This window comes from Canis lupus, chromosome 21 (genome assembly GCF_003254725.2).
Source record: "Canis lupus dingo isolate Sandy chromosome 21, ASM325472v2, whole genome shotgun sequence".
Classification (NCBI taxonomy): domain Eukaryota; kingdom Metazoa; phylum Chordata; class Mammalia; order Carnivora; family Canidae; genus Canis; species Canis lupus.
Window position 1 is genome coordinate 46,938,066 of NC_064263.1, and position 18,389 is coordinate 46,956,454.

At 35.6% G+C, this 18,389-nt stretch overlaps 1 long non-coding RNA gene and 1 other non-coding gene across 10 annotated transcripts in view; one reads left to right on the forward strand and one right to left on the reverse strand.

The window, feature by feature from the left end:
* The first annotated feature begins 1,557 nt into the window (after positions 1–1,557).
* The window catches only part of LOC112667772 (uncharacterized), a 67,260-nt gene continuing 50,428 nt past the window's right edge, over positions 1,558–18,389 (forward strand). For 5 of the 9 annotated variants that reach the window (XR_004807693.2, XR_004807692.2, XR_007404689.1 and 2 more), the window contains exons 1-3: positions 1,558–1,707; positions 2,442–2,476; positions 3,524–3,586. This is a non-coding gene — a long non-coding RNA (uncharacterized LOC112667772). The other 4 variants (XR_003141314.3, XR_004807694.2, XR_003141309.3 and 1 more) reach the window with 4 other exon arrangements.
* Positions 4,056–4,162, reverse strand: LOC112667990 (U6 spliceosomal RNA). The gene has a single exon (XR_003141371.1). It is a non-coding gene; the product is annotated as a U6 spliceosomal RNA (small nuclear RNA).

The window sequence follows — 18,389 nt, forward strand, 5'->3', positions numbered from 1 at the left end:
ACTGGGTCATGGGGAACTTCATACATAAATTAAATACAATGAGATTCTGGGAACTCTATTCATTGGCATCAACTGAGGAGATGATTTGTTTAGACAGTAACATAACTTTAATTTTCTTATCTAAAATAAGTCATTGCAAAAGTGATTATTCTCAAATATAAAATTTTAAATATTCTATAATATCTCTTTATAATCGTTTATATACGTTATATACATCTAAGACCACTTAATTTTTTTTTTACTTTTAGAAAATCTCATTTTTAAATGGACTCAGACAGAGGTAGAAGCTTTCAGGGAGGATTGTCTCTGTCTCTTGGCAATCTGTTTCTGGCATTTTTCTCTCACTTCCTTCACTGTCTTGGCCAAAAGTTTAGCAAATTTGGCAGCCTCTTTCTTGTTCTTAGTAACTGTTTCTTTGGAGCAATACACTGACTTTTGTCTTAGAGGACACGTGGTGAAACAAGATGCTGAATCTTGAGCACCTTGTTTCTAGATTTCTTCTCTGATTAGTGGCATTCTCACAACATACTGGTGGGCATCCTCTTCAGAGAGGTCAACAAGTTTGTGGATTCTGCTAACTCTTTTGGGACCCAGGAAAGAGGTGCAGTAATATGGGTGAGTCAAGGAATATCCTTCTCCTCCCATTTTTTTTACAGTGACCACTTGAGAACCTGAGATTGACATCCACAGTCCAACCCTGGACAGATTTGAACTTTCTTTCTCTAGTCTTCCTTGGTCTGTAGCAGGAATGCTCCTTATTCAGCAGCAGGTGGACATGCCCATAGATCAAGACACACTACTTCACGGGGAAGCCTTGTTTATCATTGTCACCACTGATTCAGACCACATAACCCTTCCAATTCTTCCCCCAGAGCATCAGCAGCAGCTTCTGTGGCCATACGCTTCTCATAAAAGATACAAAGTTTGCATTCATCATCCACTTCCATGAGTTTCTGGCAGCCAGTATCCAGGAAAGAGATGTCCAGCTTCATCCCTAAAATAAGAGAGGCACCACAAAAGAGAGCTATATTTGGCATTTTAGATATAAGGACCTCGGACTGAGGATACAACTCTTCCACTGTGTATTTAATTCTTTCAACATTTGTTGAATACCTAATTTGTCCTTTTCACTAAGGAAACCCATAAGAACTTAAAAAAATAATAAAATGAAGGAAACATAGTTCTTAAAAATAAGAGGCTGCAAATCTAGTGAAAGGGCAGAGATATGAACCACCATAATAGGGGCATAAAGATTATCACTAAGAGATACAGTATCTTGGGGGAGTGCATTGCTGTGGATTTTTAAAATAATCTGCTGCGGTTTTTCAAGAAAGCCCGACATCAGAGGAATGACATGCCTTAATACCATTGCATTTTATTTATAAAATGTTTCCTCTTTTGTGTTCTTAAGGAGTTCTGTGAGGACCAAACTAGTGGAAATTTCAGATTTTTTTTTTCAAAACAACTCCTTATGATTTGCAGTTGTTGTTATGATGAAGTAATAAACACTGTCACACCAAGGTTCTGAATTCTGAGTCACTCTACTTTGGAATCACCTTTAGTGACAAATATTCCCTGAATACCAACTCCAAGTAGGGCACTTTCAGACACTAGGAACCCAGAAAAACTCTGACAGTCAGCTTTTAGTTCAGACAAGGGAACAGATCCTAAATAGAAATAGCAAAAACTACAGAAGAACCCATTCAGGTCTCAACTCTTTATTACTTTCTTCTTTTTATGCATTACCAGCAGCATCTTCAATAATATTACACTGATATAATACATTTTCTTTAATTCTGTTTTAGTGTTTAAATTTAAGTTTGAAGTCTGTATTGAAATATATAACCATATAGATTATTTTGTAACTATATTGACATATTAAACTCTATTAAAATGACATAACTCTGTAAATAACAGAAAGTAACATAAATAATAAATTGATGAAGAAAATTACCTATAATCACATAAGCTAATCAAGTAGAGGTTTCCATTTGCATATTTTGCCTTCCAGTCTTTAAATAAATGCTTCTGGAATCTTTAGACATATGAATTTGAATTTTAATTACAGATACAGTTTCATTTTCTAGACATTCATGCAATATAATAGTCTGATATTTAACAAACGAGTATATGCTTTTCCTCATTTCTAAAATTTCATGTAGCCAAACACATGTACATATATACTTTGTATCGTTGTCTTAAAAAATGGAATCAAAACTCATAGGTTTATCTGCTACTTGAATTTCTCATAGGATAATGTAAAAGAGGGCAATAATCATAGGTATCTTTTATTGTTCTTAATACGTATATAATTTTCATAACGTGTATGCATATATACATTATGTATGTAATTAAAGCTACATGTGTGTACATTTATTTTGTGTCTATATATCATATATATATAATCTATTAAACTACATGGTGTTAATTGTTTATCTTAGGTTCATACTGCACTCTACCCAAACATGTGAGATCTGTGAGTACCAAGCTCCTATATTTATATTTCTCTGATTCTGTTTAGACATAATGGATGATTCCAGTGGACCATCTGAATGAACTGCTAGTCGCTAAATGGCACCAATTGTTTTTATCCAATCTGAAAAATAGAAACTCAATTTACTTCTGTCTGGATGTCATCAATTTTGTTTTTTGATAAAATGCTTTTCTGGACTTCTGTTTGGAGGAAGTCCATACATTTATTACTAACTGATTAAAAAATCGGAATGTCAAAAAAATAATACTAATACCATAGGCTTTATTCATAGATAAGAACTTCAAGATGTGAGTTGTAAAACTTTTGTATAAAACTAAATTTGTAAAGAAAAATTTTGCGTAATTAATGAATTATCACATTCATAAAAATGTCTCTTCAGTGAGAGCATTTCACCTAACATGACATTTAGAAAAAATAATCTAGCCTTCCCTGCACTTTTTAGACTTCTAAGAATCATCTGTATGTTTCTTTCCTTGGAGAATATTTATATCTGCTTTTCTGTTTACTAATGCCTAGATTCTTCTTATACTAGTTCTCTGTAACATAAATGCACTGCAATATGTTTGTTAGAACTGAACCATTTGCTCTATATGTCTACGTATTTGAAGTCTGGACTTTAACATTCTGGAAAAAGGGGGTTCTTCTCTCACTTTTAAGGAATTTAGTAATAAAATTAACCCATCAATTCAACTAATGATGGTTTGTAATGTCTTCTGAATGTCAGACAATAGTGTAGGAGGCTAAGATTATAAAGACTTAATCCAAATCAATGAGCCCAAATTAATAATTCATGGGAATGAAATTTATAAATCCCATTGCAACTAACATGAGGCTCATTCAGCCAAGGCAGAGTATTAAAAGGATTGTCCCAACTATTATTTTATTATTTTATTTTATTTTATTTTATTTTATTTTATTTTATTTTATATTTTATTTTATTTTATTTTATTTTATTTTATTTTATTTTATTTTTGTTTTTTTCATATAAATGCTTTATTGTTTTTACTGAAAAAAATGTTCTCATTTCAGCTTCAATGGACTACAGATAATGGGCATAACTCAGAGAGACTGTGACAGTTACATTTGCAGAAGGTAGGTTATCTTAAATATCTTTAATATATAAAATCAATGTTAAAACTGGAAGATACTGAAGATATTATCTCACCTAATCAAATTTATTTTTTATTATTTTTAAAATTTTTTCAAATATATTTTTTAATTGGTGTTCAATTTGCCAACATATAGCATAAAACCCAGTGCTCATCCCATCGAGTGCCCCCCTCAGTGCCTGTCACCCAGTCACCCCACCCCCTGCCCACCTCCCCTTCCACTACCCCTAGTTCGTTTCTCAGAGTTAGGAGTCTCTCATGTTCTGTTTCCCTTTCTGATATTTCTCACTCATTTTTTCTCCTTTCCCCTTTATTCCCTTTCACTATTTTTTATATTCCCCAAATGAAAGACCATATAATGTTTGTCCTTCTCCGATTGACTTATTTCACTCAGCATAATACCCTCCAGGTCCCTCCACGTCAGAGCAAATGGTGGGTATTTGTCATTTCTAAAAAATATGGAACACTTCACTAATTTGCGTGTCATCCTTGCGCAGGGACCATGCTAATCTTCTCTGTATCGTTCCTATTTTAGTATATGTGCTGCTGAAGCGAGCACCCCACTATTATTTTAATTTCGGTGGTTAGAAATTGGTGCACTATAATCAAGCTATTTTCCCCTTTCTAGTTTTGTTAGGAAATGCATATCCCTTTCTCAGCAAAAACTGATGTTGTAGATATGGACAGAAAATATGGGTTCCCATCTATAGAGAGAGACAAGGTCTCATCCTTGCACTCATGCTTTTACTTTTCTTCTCATCCTCCTTGCACCCCTTCCTCCTTCTTCTTCCTGGTTTCGAGTTTTGTTTCATTTTCTATCCTCAGTGCCTAACTTCTTTGTCCTCTATGTTCAATTTCTCAAATCCCCCTCGGAAGGAGAATTTAACTGAATCATGTACCTGGTTCCCATTCCCAGGAGGGTTTGCATTTTCAGCAGAAATGAGAAGGCACTGGGTTGTTCATGGTACAGTTGAAGGCAGATGGGAAAAGGAGGGTGAGACAGGTTGATATTTAAGGAGGTTATTAAAGTCATGTTAATGCCAGGAACTCCTGCCACTTAGGCAGCAATTAAAAGGCAAAAAGAGTCTGAAACTATAAATACCAATAACTTTTCACTTCATGTCTTCTTTGGCATTGAATAATCTCTCCTTTACCCCACTTGACAGTTTGGGTATATCCTACATTTCCCACTACGTGTCAACAACTAGAAGTTTGGAATTTTAGTGAAGCTGGTAATAGTCAAGTGTTGTTGCGAGTGTACTCCTGACATGGAAATATTCTCTTTCTACAAATTTCTATAAACTATTAATGAACTGCTACCCACTTTTCAAAAATGTTGTATTTCTCAAGGAGCTTTCAGACTACTTTATCAGAATCTAAAATTATTACTTTTTCCCTTTCAAGATATATGTTGCACTTTTTTTTTAACTCAGAGCCTCATACTTTTCAATCTTTGTGTTATGTGGAATATATTCCAGGCCAGTTGTTCCTCTAGCTACACAGCTGCCCTGTAGGTGAGCAGAGAGCAATTCAATCATTTCACCTGAGGTAAAACATTTGTTTTGTTTATTTAAACCTTGTAGAAGCAAAAGCTTCTTCAGCTCATTCAAGAGGGGACTCAGCTTATGGTCTCTGGTAGGTAGCAGGCTACCAAAAGCAAGCTCTTTATAGCTTTTCTGAAATGAAATCATCCCTGGAATATTTTGTCCAAATAAAAGTTTTCCATAAGCTTCTTTATTAAAGAAGTGAAATGGGTATTGAGAACAAGCACTAAATGCAATTCATTAACTTGGTTGCTGCCAATTGCCATCTGGAAAAAGATCTGAAGGATTACATTTTTCGTATCGATGGCCTGTCATGTATTTTTTCTGGGATTAACAGATGGAAGCTCTAATTTTGATTATATACATAGGAGTTTTTTTTTTTTTCTAAAATAATCTGATTGCTTTTTTGAGCCTCTCTTAAGTAAACTTAAATGCTGATTTGCTGATCATGTGTGCATTAAAATTCGTAAAATTCTCAGAATAAGCTGGAAAAGTGTGGCGTTGGAAGACTGCATAGATTGGGGGGTAGCGTGAGGGGGCTGAAATGGTTGAGGAGTGTAAGAAATATTTCAGAGAGAAATTAAACTGTGAAGTGAATTTAGAAAGAGGGGCCACCGGAGTGTAGGAATGGGGGAGGGGACACCGAGACAGAGGTCATCGCTTGAACAAATGCACAGAGACAGAGCCACTCAGAGAGCTTGGAAAAGACAAATAGCTCAGGGATCAGAGGCAGCCCGGCGGAAGTTGAGAAGATATTGGAACCCTTGTATGGCAGGCTAAAGATCTTAAGCTTTACTACTCAGTTTGGGTATAGCTTTCTGAATTTAACTGAAAATTGATAGGGATAGAGCATCTTTTTTAAAAAAAAGATTGTATTTATTTATTAGTGAGAGACACAGAGAGAGGCAGAGACACAGGCAGAGGGAGAAGCAGGTGGGGAACTCGATCCCAGGACCCCAGGATCATGCCCTGAGCCAAAGGCAGACACTCCACCACTGAGCCCCCCAGGTGCCCCTGGATAGAGCATCTTAAATAAGATTCATATGCTCATTCCTGCATCCATGCAAAGTTCATGAGCAATGAACTCAGAGCAAGGACTCAGAGCAATGAGGCTGAAAGCAGCAAAGGCAAATACTTTCCCCTGAAATCTTTGCGGTGAAATCCTAAGTCCTTTGCAACCTGGAAAACATCTCAGAATGAACCACCAGTTGCCACTGGTGAGAAGCATATTTCTCAGAACGGACTCCTATTTGCCAGTTTCAGAGACTTAGCGACGTATTCACATGTCAAAATGCATCCCTCCCTTCCACATCTTTCTCCCTGCTGTTTTTGATAATAGGAAAACCCCAAAACGATGAAGCAGAGGATCTTACTTGTCTAATTCTGGGAATTAGCGAAGCAGGAGATGTAAGAGTCATGCCAAAAGTGATCGCACATGTATTTATGATGACACAAAATTAAAATGAATTTAAATTAACTAATTAATTATTGTTTCCTCCGAATCACTGCAGGGCCTACCACACAATTCCCCCTGCCTCAGTCCTCTCCTCCATGGACTACTTAAGCAGCATGAATAGTGTCTCCCATACTGTAGCTTGAATAGTTGTCTGTCCAAAATGCAGATGGGTTCATTTCCTCCTCTCTCAAATCCCTCATAGCTTCCTGAACCTTATAGGATGAAGCCAGGCCTCTTTCCCATGGCATTGAAAGTTCTCCATGAACCATCCCCTTAGCTAACTTCCCAGACTTACCAGCAATGACTATTAGGCCACAAAAGTTTTATATCATATTTGTTTCTCCATTTCTTCTCTTGGCGTCCTCAATCTATATCTGCGTATGAGAATTGATTGGGTATGAAAGACAGATTCCAGACCAGCTACAGAGCAAATTACAGTCTAATATTCATAAAATCCTAAAAGCAAGACAGAGAGAAAGTCTCCACAAATGCTTCTAGAAAGCAGGCTTTTTAGGCTGTAAATCAACTCTGCTTATTATACAGAGTTTGGGGAGGGATATTTATTACACAGGGGAGTTTCAACAGAAGAATAAAGAAATCACCAGGCTGCAGATGATTTACCTTAACTTTGCAGAATAGAAAGAGAGAGAAAAAAGGATCAATGAATTTTAGACTCTCAACCCACCACTCACAAAAACACCTCTCCTGCTTTAATGAGCTGTGACCAGATTATCCAGAAATATGTCTCCGGTATTATTTCCTCCTGGAAAATGGAGAAGGAGCTCTCTATAAAACTGTAAGGAGAGTCAACTATAAAGAAATCTAATCTTTTTTTTTTTCTTGATAAATGTAAGTCTGTTATAAAACATGCCATTTCATTAACATGTGCAGGTTTTTTTTTTTAACAACTGTAAACACAGATTAAATATGTTGGTTCATATTTATTTTTGTATAGCTTTGCACAACGTGAGATTTATGTTGTATGGTAAGCCTGATTCAGACCTATACCTATGTTCTCCTGAGGTGAGTTATGGAAACATACTATTGGATGAAAACTGCACTGTAAGATTTCTCAGAAGCCGGTGGTTCTGAATACTGGCTATGCACCTAAATCAATGTGGAGTTGTCAAAATATTTGCTGCTGAGGCTAAATTGCTGGATATTCTAAACTGAAATTTTGGATCGAACCCAAGGTATCTGTAATTTCCTCAGATTTCACAAGTAGTTGCTTATCTATGTAACCACATTGCTATGAATATTCATGATTTAAGTAAATAGGGATGAAAAGATGAACATCAGAAAGTTAGCTGAAAATCATTTACAACTTTAAAAAAATGTAATAATAATAAGCTTCACCTCCTCTCTTGTGTGAGATAAGTTTTATGAAAAAATTTATGAAATTCTTTCTTAAAATAAATAAATAAATAAATAAATAAATAAATAAATAAATAAAAGGAGATTCTTTCTTTTTCCCGAAATCTCTACTAGGCCAAATTCACAATCTGTTTTACTAATGTGGGGTGGCTAGGTGGATGCCAAGTTAGGTGGATGAGTGGATGGATGAAGGATGGACGATGGATGGATTGGTAAGTGTGTAGATACGCCCTGATACAGATGCACAGATGACGCACTGGAGGTATGTAATGAGCGGAAGACGAAGGATTAATGGGCGGGATGGCAAGTAGCTGGGTTGACTACTTGCAAGTAACTGAAGTGATAAATGGAAAACCCAGTGAAGTAATGGATGGATAAATGAGTGACTTAAGGATGATTAAAGGATGAGGAACAATAAAATTTCTAGAGTCTCTTTGTAATGTTTAACCTACTGAACTGCCAGAGTAAACAAAAAAAAATGGATTTTTCTCATGTTCGGTAACAAAAATTCAATTTAAAGGAGTTTATTTGTTAATTTTCTAGCTGTGAATTCCAGATCACGATACAAAAACAAATTAAGTGCTGAGGGGACTGCAGTAGACAAAATCAATGTAACCGTTAAGGCAAGCTGGATAAACATTTCGGCCCTACCTGAGAGCTCTTATTTCTGATATGTGACCTCTCTAACTGTAAGACAAGAGCAATGCCAAATGAAGCAGTTCAGTGGAAATCAGTCTTTTCAGAGGTTTATGAGGAAGCAATAAGGCTAAGAAATGGGGATATAATTATAAATATTTTTTATGAAAGCCAAAATCACTGATCTAAACTCGATATTATCCCACAGGCAAACAGAACAGCTTATTGTGTTTCGATCTTTAAGTCTTGTATGAACACAAAGATTGTGATCATGCTTTGTAGAGACTGGAATAAGCCCCAGATAATCTTATTGTGAATTATGTGTATTTTAAGTTCTATATACAATAATGTGCTGAAAGGCCTTTGTCAAATATAGAGAAAAATTATACTCAGACCCTATAAAGCAAAGATATTTACTCCAGAGTTCATTATTAAACATTTAAAAAAAAATTAAAGTAAACAAGTAAATGAAAAAAGACTTTTCTGCTGAATCTCACATTTTATGATTTCATTTTTTTTGTTTTTTCTAATTTTTAAGTGGTTTGTCTATTTATCTTTGAAGAACCATGCTATATTGAAACATAGTTTATTAAATTATGACTTATATACCAAATACAAAAAAATGTGTAGATTTGAGAGTACAGCTTTATAGTTGACAAATATCTAAATCCATATAAGAACTAATGCAACCAGATTATAGAACATTTCCATCACCCCAGAGAAATTTTTTTCTGATTCTAAAACTGTAGAATTCTAGAATATTCCAGAATAAACTTCTTCCTGTTCTAGAATATTCATATGAATAAACTTCTTCCATTCAAATTATAAACTTCTTCCATTCAAATTATAAACTTCTTCCATTCATTCAGCATAATATTCCTGAGATCCATTCATTATGCGGTGTATTTCAGTAGGTCATTGATGTAATAACTAGTAGCTTTCCACTGCATAAGCAGGTCACAGTTTAGGTTTCCATTCACTTTCTCACATTTTTTATAATTTTATTTTATTTTATTATCATGATAAGTGTGCTCTTTAATCCCAATCCCCTACTTCACCCATCTCCCCACCCACCTCCCCTCTGTAACCCTCAGTTTATTCTCTATAGTTAAAAGTCTGTTTCTTGGTTTCTCTCTCTCTCTTTTCCTTTGCTCCTCTGTTTTGTCTCATAAATTACACATACGGGTAAAATCAAATAGTATTTGTCTTTCTCTTCTGACTTATTTCACTTTGCATAATACTATCTAGTTCCATCCATCTTTACAAATGGCAAGATTTCATTCTTTTATATGGCTGAATAATATTCCATTGTGTATATAGACCACCTTTCTTTATCCATTCATCTATCGATGGACAATTAACACAACTTTCATAGTTTGCCTACTGTAAATAATGCTGAAATACGCAGAGGGGGGGCATATAGACCTTCAAATTAGGGAGATTTTTCTGGGTAACTGTTTTTAACAGTTTAAATGATTTTAAGAAAATTTGGCATTTGCAAAATATTTTATGCTTGTCAATTGTATTATACTTCTAGGATCTAACTTGATCTAATGCCTCAATATCAGCGTTACCCATCAGATTGATAGAATGACATTGTTATTCCTTCTTCGTGGGTGAGGGGTGATGGAAATATGGAGAACTAACATCATTTTCAGGCTTATGTGCTTGGAGATAGAACCAGAATCAGAACTCAAGTCCTTGCCCTCCTCCTTGAAATCTATTTTTAGAATAACAGTGTTGGGATCCCTGGGTGGCGCAGTGGTTTAGCGCCTGCCTTTGGCCCACGGCGCGACCCTGGAGACCCGGGATCGAATCCCACATCGGGCTTCCGGTGCATGGAGCCTGCTTCTCCCTCTGCCTGTGTCTCTGCCTCTCTCTCTTTCTCTCTCTGTGACTATCATAAATAAATAAACATTTAAAAAAAAAAAAAACAGTGTGATTTCTTCATTTTCATATTTCTTTGTACACTAAGTAAATGTGCTATATTATATAACTTTTTAACTCAATTTATCTATTAAATATCCATTTTAAATTTATTAGTCTTTTAAAATATGGGTTCAAGAGTCTTAAGCCAGATTCCGTAACTTCTCCCTTTCTAGCTTATCCACTGAAGAGATCTATACTTTGTCATATGTGCACACATCCTTATTTGAGTAAATAATTCTTGATTGCAACTGGTCCATGAAATTTCTTTTAATCTTAATGTTTATACTGACGTATATTTGAAAATGTAAGTATAACATATGCATCATTAGCAAATATATTTTGGAAGTTATCTGTTTTACAATTAAAAGGTGACTCTCAAAACTAGAAGGATAAATGGACAAATTCACAAACATGATAGATTTTAAGATTTTAACACAATTTTCTTGGTAACTGATGTAACAAATTGATAAAACAAATAGAATAAAAATTAGGAGAGATATAAAAAATGTCAACAATATTACAGAAAATGACTCCGATACTTGAGGAAAATTTTATATCTGGGAAACAAGATGATTAGATGTCAAATAAATTGGTAGCAATCGGATTACCAAAAACATGAGACCATATATCTTTTTTTTTTTTTTTAATGTTTTTTTTTTAATTTTTTATTTATTTATGATAGTCACAGAGAGAGAGAGAGAGGCAGAGACATAGGCAGAGGGAGAAGCAGGCTCCATGCACCAGGAGCCTGATGTGGGATTCGATCCCGGGTCTCCAGGATCGCGCCCTGGGCCAAAGGCAGGCGCCAAACCGCTGCGCCACCCAGGGATCCCGAGACCATATATCTTTATATTAAGATTAGTACTATTATTATTGTATGTATTATTTATTGAGCACTAACTCAATTCCATTGAAGTGTTTTTTTTTTCCATTGAAGTGTTTTGATAACAACTTTTACTACAGGATCTAAAATCCTACAACTTTCTATGGCATATCACAGTGTAACAATCATATATTCATTCAACTAAATATTTATGAAGGCCCTTCTATGTTTTAAATGTTTACATCAGTGAACAAGAGACATGATTCCTTGCTTGATCTAGTGTATATTCAAGAGGGTGGATATAAGCAATGCTTAGTAAACAAATAAATTTTTAAAATCTCAAAAAACATAATTATAGTACATTAGAGAGTTAAATGCTACATTAAAAAGGGAGGGTAGGGGCACCGGGGTGGCTCAGTTGGTTGAGTCCAAGTCTTGGTGTCAACTCAGGTCATGATCTCAAGGTTGTGGGGTTGAGCCCCAGATTTAGCTCCACACACAGCAGGAATCTGCTTGAGATTCTCTCTCCCGTCTTCCTCTGCCCCTCCCACTTCTCTCTCTCTCTCTCTCTCTCTCTCTCACTCTCTCAAATAAATAAATAAGTCTTTTTAAAAATGACAAAAGCAAAAAATAAATTAAAAAGGAAGAGAAATGGTATTTAGGCACATTAGAGAGAGAGAGAGAGAGAGAAGATGTGGTGTATATACACAATGGAATATTACTCACCCAGCAAAAAGAATGAAACCTTGCCATTTGTAAAGATATGGATAGAGCTAGATGGTACAATGCTAAGTGAAATATGTCAATCAGAGAAGACACATACCATATGATTTTGACTCATATGTGAAATTTAAGAAACAAAATTAAGGATCAAGGGGAAGGGAGGGAAAAATAAAATAAGCAAAATCAGAGAGGGAGGCAAACCAGAAGAGACTCTTAACTATAGGAAACTGAGGGTTGCTGGAGGGGAGGGGAGTGGGGGGATGAGGTAGCTGGGTGACGGGCATGAAGGATGAGCACTGGGTGTTGCATGCAACTGATGAATCACAAAACTCTACCTCTGAAACTAGTACACTATATGTTACTTAACTGAATTTAAATTTAAATTTAAAAAGGTGACAGTCAAAAAAGAAAAGACCATTATCTTCAATAATACTCAATTAGATAAAAGTATCTATGGAATATATTAACTACGGACTTAGTAATTGTGGCATCTATAAAAATTTTTTAAAAATTTTTATTTATTCATAAGAGACACAGAGAGAGAGAGAGAGAGAGGGGCGGGGGGCAGAGGGAGAAGCAGACTCCCTGGGGCGAGCCCAACGTGGGACTCGATCCCAGGACCCCGGGTCACACCCTGGGTGGAAGGCAGGCACTAAACCACTGAGCCACCCAGGGATCCCCAGCATCTATACAATTTAGTTATGTATTTTATCCTTAGCTCCTTAGCAAGATTTTATATAGTATTAATTTTTAATATTAATATTTTATAGTATTAATAAACCATAGCTATTGTCTGTCAGGTTAACTTCATGATGAACCATAATAAATCCTTGAGAAGTATTCTTTCTTCTGTTATGGGAGTGGATTCAAGCTCTGCCAAGTTCTCAACTAGGTGGAATGTTCCTACTTATAAAGACTAGGCTTATCTGGGAAATACACACCAAAACCATGATGAGATCCCACCTCACACTAGTGAGAATGGGGAAAATTAACAAGACAGGAAACCACACATGTTGGAGAGGATGTGGAGAAAGGGGAACCCTCTTGCATTGTTGGTGGGAATGTGACCTGGTGTAGCCACTCTGGAAAACTGTGTGGAGGTTCCTCAAAGAGTTAGAAATAGACCTGCCCTACGACCCAGCAATTGCACTGCTGGGGATTTACCCCAAAGACACAGATTCAGTGAAACGGCAGGACACCTGCACCCCGATGTTTATAGTAGCAATGTCCACAATAGTCAAACTGTGGAAGGAGACTCGGTGCCCATCAACACATGATGGATAAAGATGTGGTCTATGTATACAGTGGGATGTTCCTCAGCTGTCAGAAAGGACGGATACCCACCATTTGCTTCAACATGGATAGAACTGGAGGGTATTATGCTGAGTGAAATAAGTCAATCAGAGAAGGACAAACATTATATGGCTTCATTCATACGGGGAATATAAAAAATAGTGAAAGGGATTAGAGGGTAAAGGAGAGAAAATGAGTGGGAGTTATCAGAGAGGGAGACAGAACATGAGCGACTCCTAATTCTGGATGATGAACAAGGGGTAGTGGAAGGGGAGGTGGGCGGGTGGATGGGGTGACTGGGTGACAGGCACTGAGGGGGGCACTGGACAGTATGAGCACTGGGTATTATGCTATATGTTGGCAAATTGAACTCCAATAAAAAATATACAAAAAATTAAAAAATAAAAAAAACAAATATAAAAACTAGGCTTTCCAAATACAAATCAAGAAAAAAATGGGACACCTGGGGGGCTCAGTGGTTGAGCATCTGCCTTCAGCTCAGGTCATGACCCTGGGGTCCTGGGATCAAGTCCCATATTGGGCTCCCCACAGGGAGCCTGCTTCTCCCTCTGCCCATGTCTCTGCCTCTCTCTCTTTGTTTCTCATGAGTAAATAAATAAAATCTTAAAAAAAATCAGTAAAAAATAATTCTAGGTACTTTGGAAGAGAGTATAGGACATTTTTTTTAGGACATTTTTTTTCTTAATAGAAGACATATATAGTGAAATATCAAGCACCAGTATAGGTAATCTATTTATTCATTAGTCATCTCTAGTTATTATAGTTTGGTTCTTAGAACAGAGACAGTGTTTATGGTGTTGGAGAATATTATCTAGTGAGAGTGATGAGCAATAAACAGCACAGGTGGAGAGACAAATCTGCTATAAAGAAGACTGTTATATAAATGTATGTGCCAGGATAGCATTAAGAATGCTTAAAATATTGAAATGCTTCTGTATTACTTGGTAAATAGTCACTACGTAGGTCATCCTGGCCCATTCCTCTGAATTGCCTGGACTTGCTATTATCCAGACACTAAATGGTTAATAACTCTTCCAACAGAGCATTCCTGGACTCAAGCATAGAAGCAGCATCAGTCCTGTTGGTTGGTGCCCGTTGTTATGTAATTTACTATATATATCACAATAATACACCCAGTTAAAGTACTTGCAAGAAAAATATGACATGCTAGATCTTGCCACTTGCAATGACATAGCTGTAGCTGAAGACTATTGTGCTAAGGGAAAGAAATCAGTCACAGAAAGACAAATACCATATGATTTCATTCATATGTGGAAGTGTAAAAAACAAACCAAACATGCAAAGGGATAAAAAAAAAAAAAAAAAAAAAAAAACATGGGAGAGCAAGGCAAACCAAGAAACAGACTCTTAACTACAGGAAATAAACTGATGGTTATTGGAGGGGAGGTGGGTGGGGGAGTGGGTAAACTATTGATGGGGATTAAGGAGTGTGCTTGCTGCTACGATCACTGGGTGATGTAGGGAAGTGCTGAATCACTCTATTGCACACCTGGGACTACTATGACACCATAAGTTAACTAACTGGAATTTAAATAAAAACTTAAATATATATATATATATATATTGTGATATGCTTGGTCCTGAAAGTTAGTGGAGAAGACAATCACTGCTTTGAAGCAGACTGAATAGCTAAGAAGAGAACCACTGAAATGATCTAATTATTTCTTACGATAAATTCTAATAGTAAAGGTGAAGTTCCAGACATGTGAAATATAATGCCTAAATACATTTTGGCACACCACTATGGGCGAGACATAGGGTTGTGTGAATAAGAAACTATTTTTAGCAGACTGTTTAATATAAGCCTCACGAAGTCCGAGATACTATCTTAATTTGTATGTGGTGTCTCTTTAGCTAAATGAAGAATGGAACCAAAGGTGTGAAGAGAGAAAGAAAATAAGGATGGGACAATAGGGCAGAGAAAACACTTCTCAAATGGCACGCAGATTAGGGGCACCTCCATGGCTCAGTCCCTTAAGCATCCAACTCTTGATTTTGACCGAGGTCATGATCTCAGGGTTGTAAGATCGACCCTGTGTTGAGCTCCCCCTGAGCATGGAGCCTGCTTGGGATTCTCTCTCCCTCTCCTTCTGTCCCTCCACCCTCTGCCACTTAGGCTCTCTTCTCTTTTTCACTAAATAAATATATACTACAAATGCCTTTAATTTAATAGGTTGTTATTAAAGATCTATGAAAAATTGAATGAAGTAGGAGAATACATATAATGAAATTATATTGACACCTTGTTGCTGCTTTTCTTCATGGGCTTAGATATTCCAGGAAAGCTTCCACATCTTATAATCATGTAAAAAACATAACAGGACTATCATAAATGACAGGACATCACACGTGGTGTGTGTGTACACATACTGTTTTAAAAAGATAATAGATTCCAAGTAAGAAGGAATAATATGAGATAGCATTTACCAGATCTTTTACACAATAATTTCTTGAAAATACCTAAAAGTCGACTGAGGATCGATCAAAATTCCATTAATAAATAGAATTGCATATCATTGTCCTATGGGCAGTTGCTAAATATATATTAAAATTTACAATGTTAATAAATAGCCCATATATAAGAAATAATAACTTTGGCTTTAAAAATAACAGTAACTTTAGAAACAAAGTTATTACTTATTAACAACTTCAATAAATAATAACTTTAGAAAGTTGAAATAAATAACCATTGGTTATGTAAATTTAAATGAGAATATTTTCTCTATTTCTCCACATGAGCTAGAAGTGTTTGCTACTTTGTCATGAATCCAAACACTCATTGGCTCTTTTAGTTAGAAAAGACACTTAACGTGAGTTTGTTCCAAAGTACTTGCTTTAGAGATCAATTAACTGAAGTCACTAACTGAGTGGTTTAGATCCTGTAACAACTTAGTTCTGACCCTGAGAAAACTAACTGCTACTGGAATGACTTTTTTGAGAAATTCAATGTTCATCTAAAACATTACACTTATTCCTGTTTCTTTTCCTGATGCTTGCTCATTTGAGAATCTTGGGAAAGCCACAAATCCTCTCCAGAGAAAAATGTACCCATTTTTATATATGCATAATATAATTATTCACCTTAAGTCTATCCATAGACTTTAACACTCAATTAAGGGAGAAAGGACGTAGGAGGCATCATCAAGTTCTCAACCACTCACAAAAGTATTTTGAATTTACCATCTATAAAATAGATACTACAGAAAATTGAAAAACTCTGATGGAAACATGAGCTTGACTTAAGTAATCATAGGTCAGTATTATAGATATGAAGCAATCTCATCCAAAATCCGTCATCAAAGATAGAAATGGAACAGATCCCTCCATTCTCCCATTATACGCACCAAAAATACATACATACGTATATAAAAAGACAATAGAAAGAAATAGAAATAGAAAGAAAACTATGTTCTCTTGAAAGAAGAGAGGAAACTGATAAAAGATATTGTAAGAAATACTCATTATTTTAGATTTTTACGTCTGAAAGTATCACCCCACTTAATAAAAATTTCCCATTTCAGAAATTTGTATTACACACAATTCTTACTTTTGAGAAAATTCAATTTGTCTGCTCTTCTTCCCAAAGGAGACTTATATAACTTTAATCTATTAAAATGAAATTCATTTTTAGTAGCACATTAACCAGATGTTATGCCAAGCCATTTCCGTGTAATTTAGAAACTAAATCAGCTCCTTACACATATGATAGTGATTCAAGGCCAGTTCTCTCAATGTTAATCACAAGATATTACCATTGACAGGACCAGATGTTGCACAAAAACCTGAGGTCAAGGCTAACCTTAATTTTAATGTTTTGGGTGTGTGTGTGGGGGTGTCTGTGTGTGTTCAGGGAGTGTTGATTTTCAACCTCCTTAGAAAGATGGTAAAGTGACAAGCAGACATGATCTGTGTATGTGAGCTGTAAATATCAAGTATTACCCTCAGTGTACAGATCAGTGCCCCTGAACAGAATGCGTGTGCTTTACACATATTTGCAAAGCAGCCGAGTTGGTGCATTAACTGTATTCAATCCTAGAGAGGTTCTTGCAACCACTATCAAGTGTTTCCATTTCATTAATTTATTAGTCTCATGAGATAAATAATCTTAAACACATTAAGATAGTTTGGTCTTTGATGTTTAAGAGCGTATTCTTATCAGATTTATAGAGCACACACCCCGAAACATGCTTATATGTTATCAATTATACCTTAAACACCTGTATTCCTGTAGTTCAGCAGCACCGATTCCGGAGCCGGACTGCTTAGATTTGAATTATGCCTCTGTCATTTTCTAGATGTGTGGCCTTAGGTAAATTATTTTCTCGGTGGGTCCTACTGCTAACTCCATCCTAAGAGATGGACTAATAATGGTACCAATTTTATTCAGTAACGACATATGTACAGACACATCCTTGTTGTGAGGACTGAATTGTTGAATACACGTTAAGTACTTATAATGATGGTGGGCATATATTAAACACTCAATAAGTGAGGGATATTACCAATATATTACTATTGTTAATATGCTATGTTACATATTTATTGTAAATCAAGTTTCCAATTAGAAAAGAGTAAAGGATTAGACACACACACACATATACCAGGCACATATTTATATAAATGGTTAAATTATTTATATATTATTTATCTATTTTTATAAATATACTAATCCTTTATATACAAATTATCAAATATTTTATTTATCTGTTTTTATAAATATACAAATCCTCTATATACCAATTATCAAAATATTTGATATATATTTTATATATTGACCATATGTGTTTGATATATATATACACAGAGAGAGAGAGGAGGAGGAGGAGAAGGAGGATGAAGAGGAAGAGGAGGAGGAGAAGGTGCACTAGATTCTTTCCACAAACCATCGTATGCACCTGTAGGGTGACTACATACAACTCAGTGTGGGGGTCACTACTCATAGTTCTAATCATTATGTCGAAACACA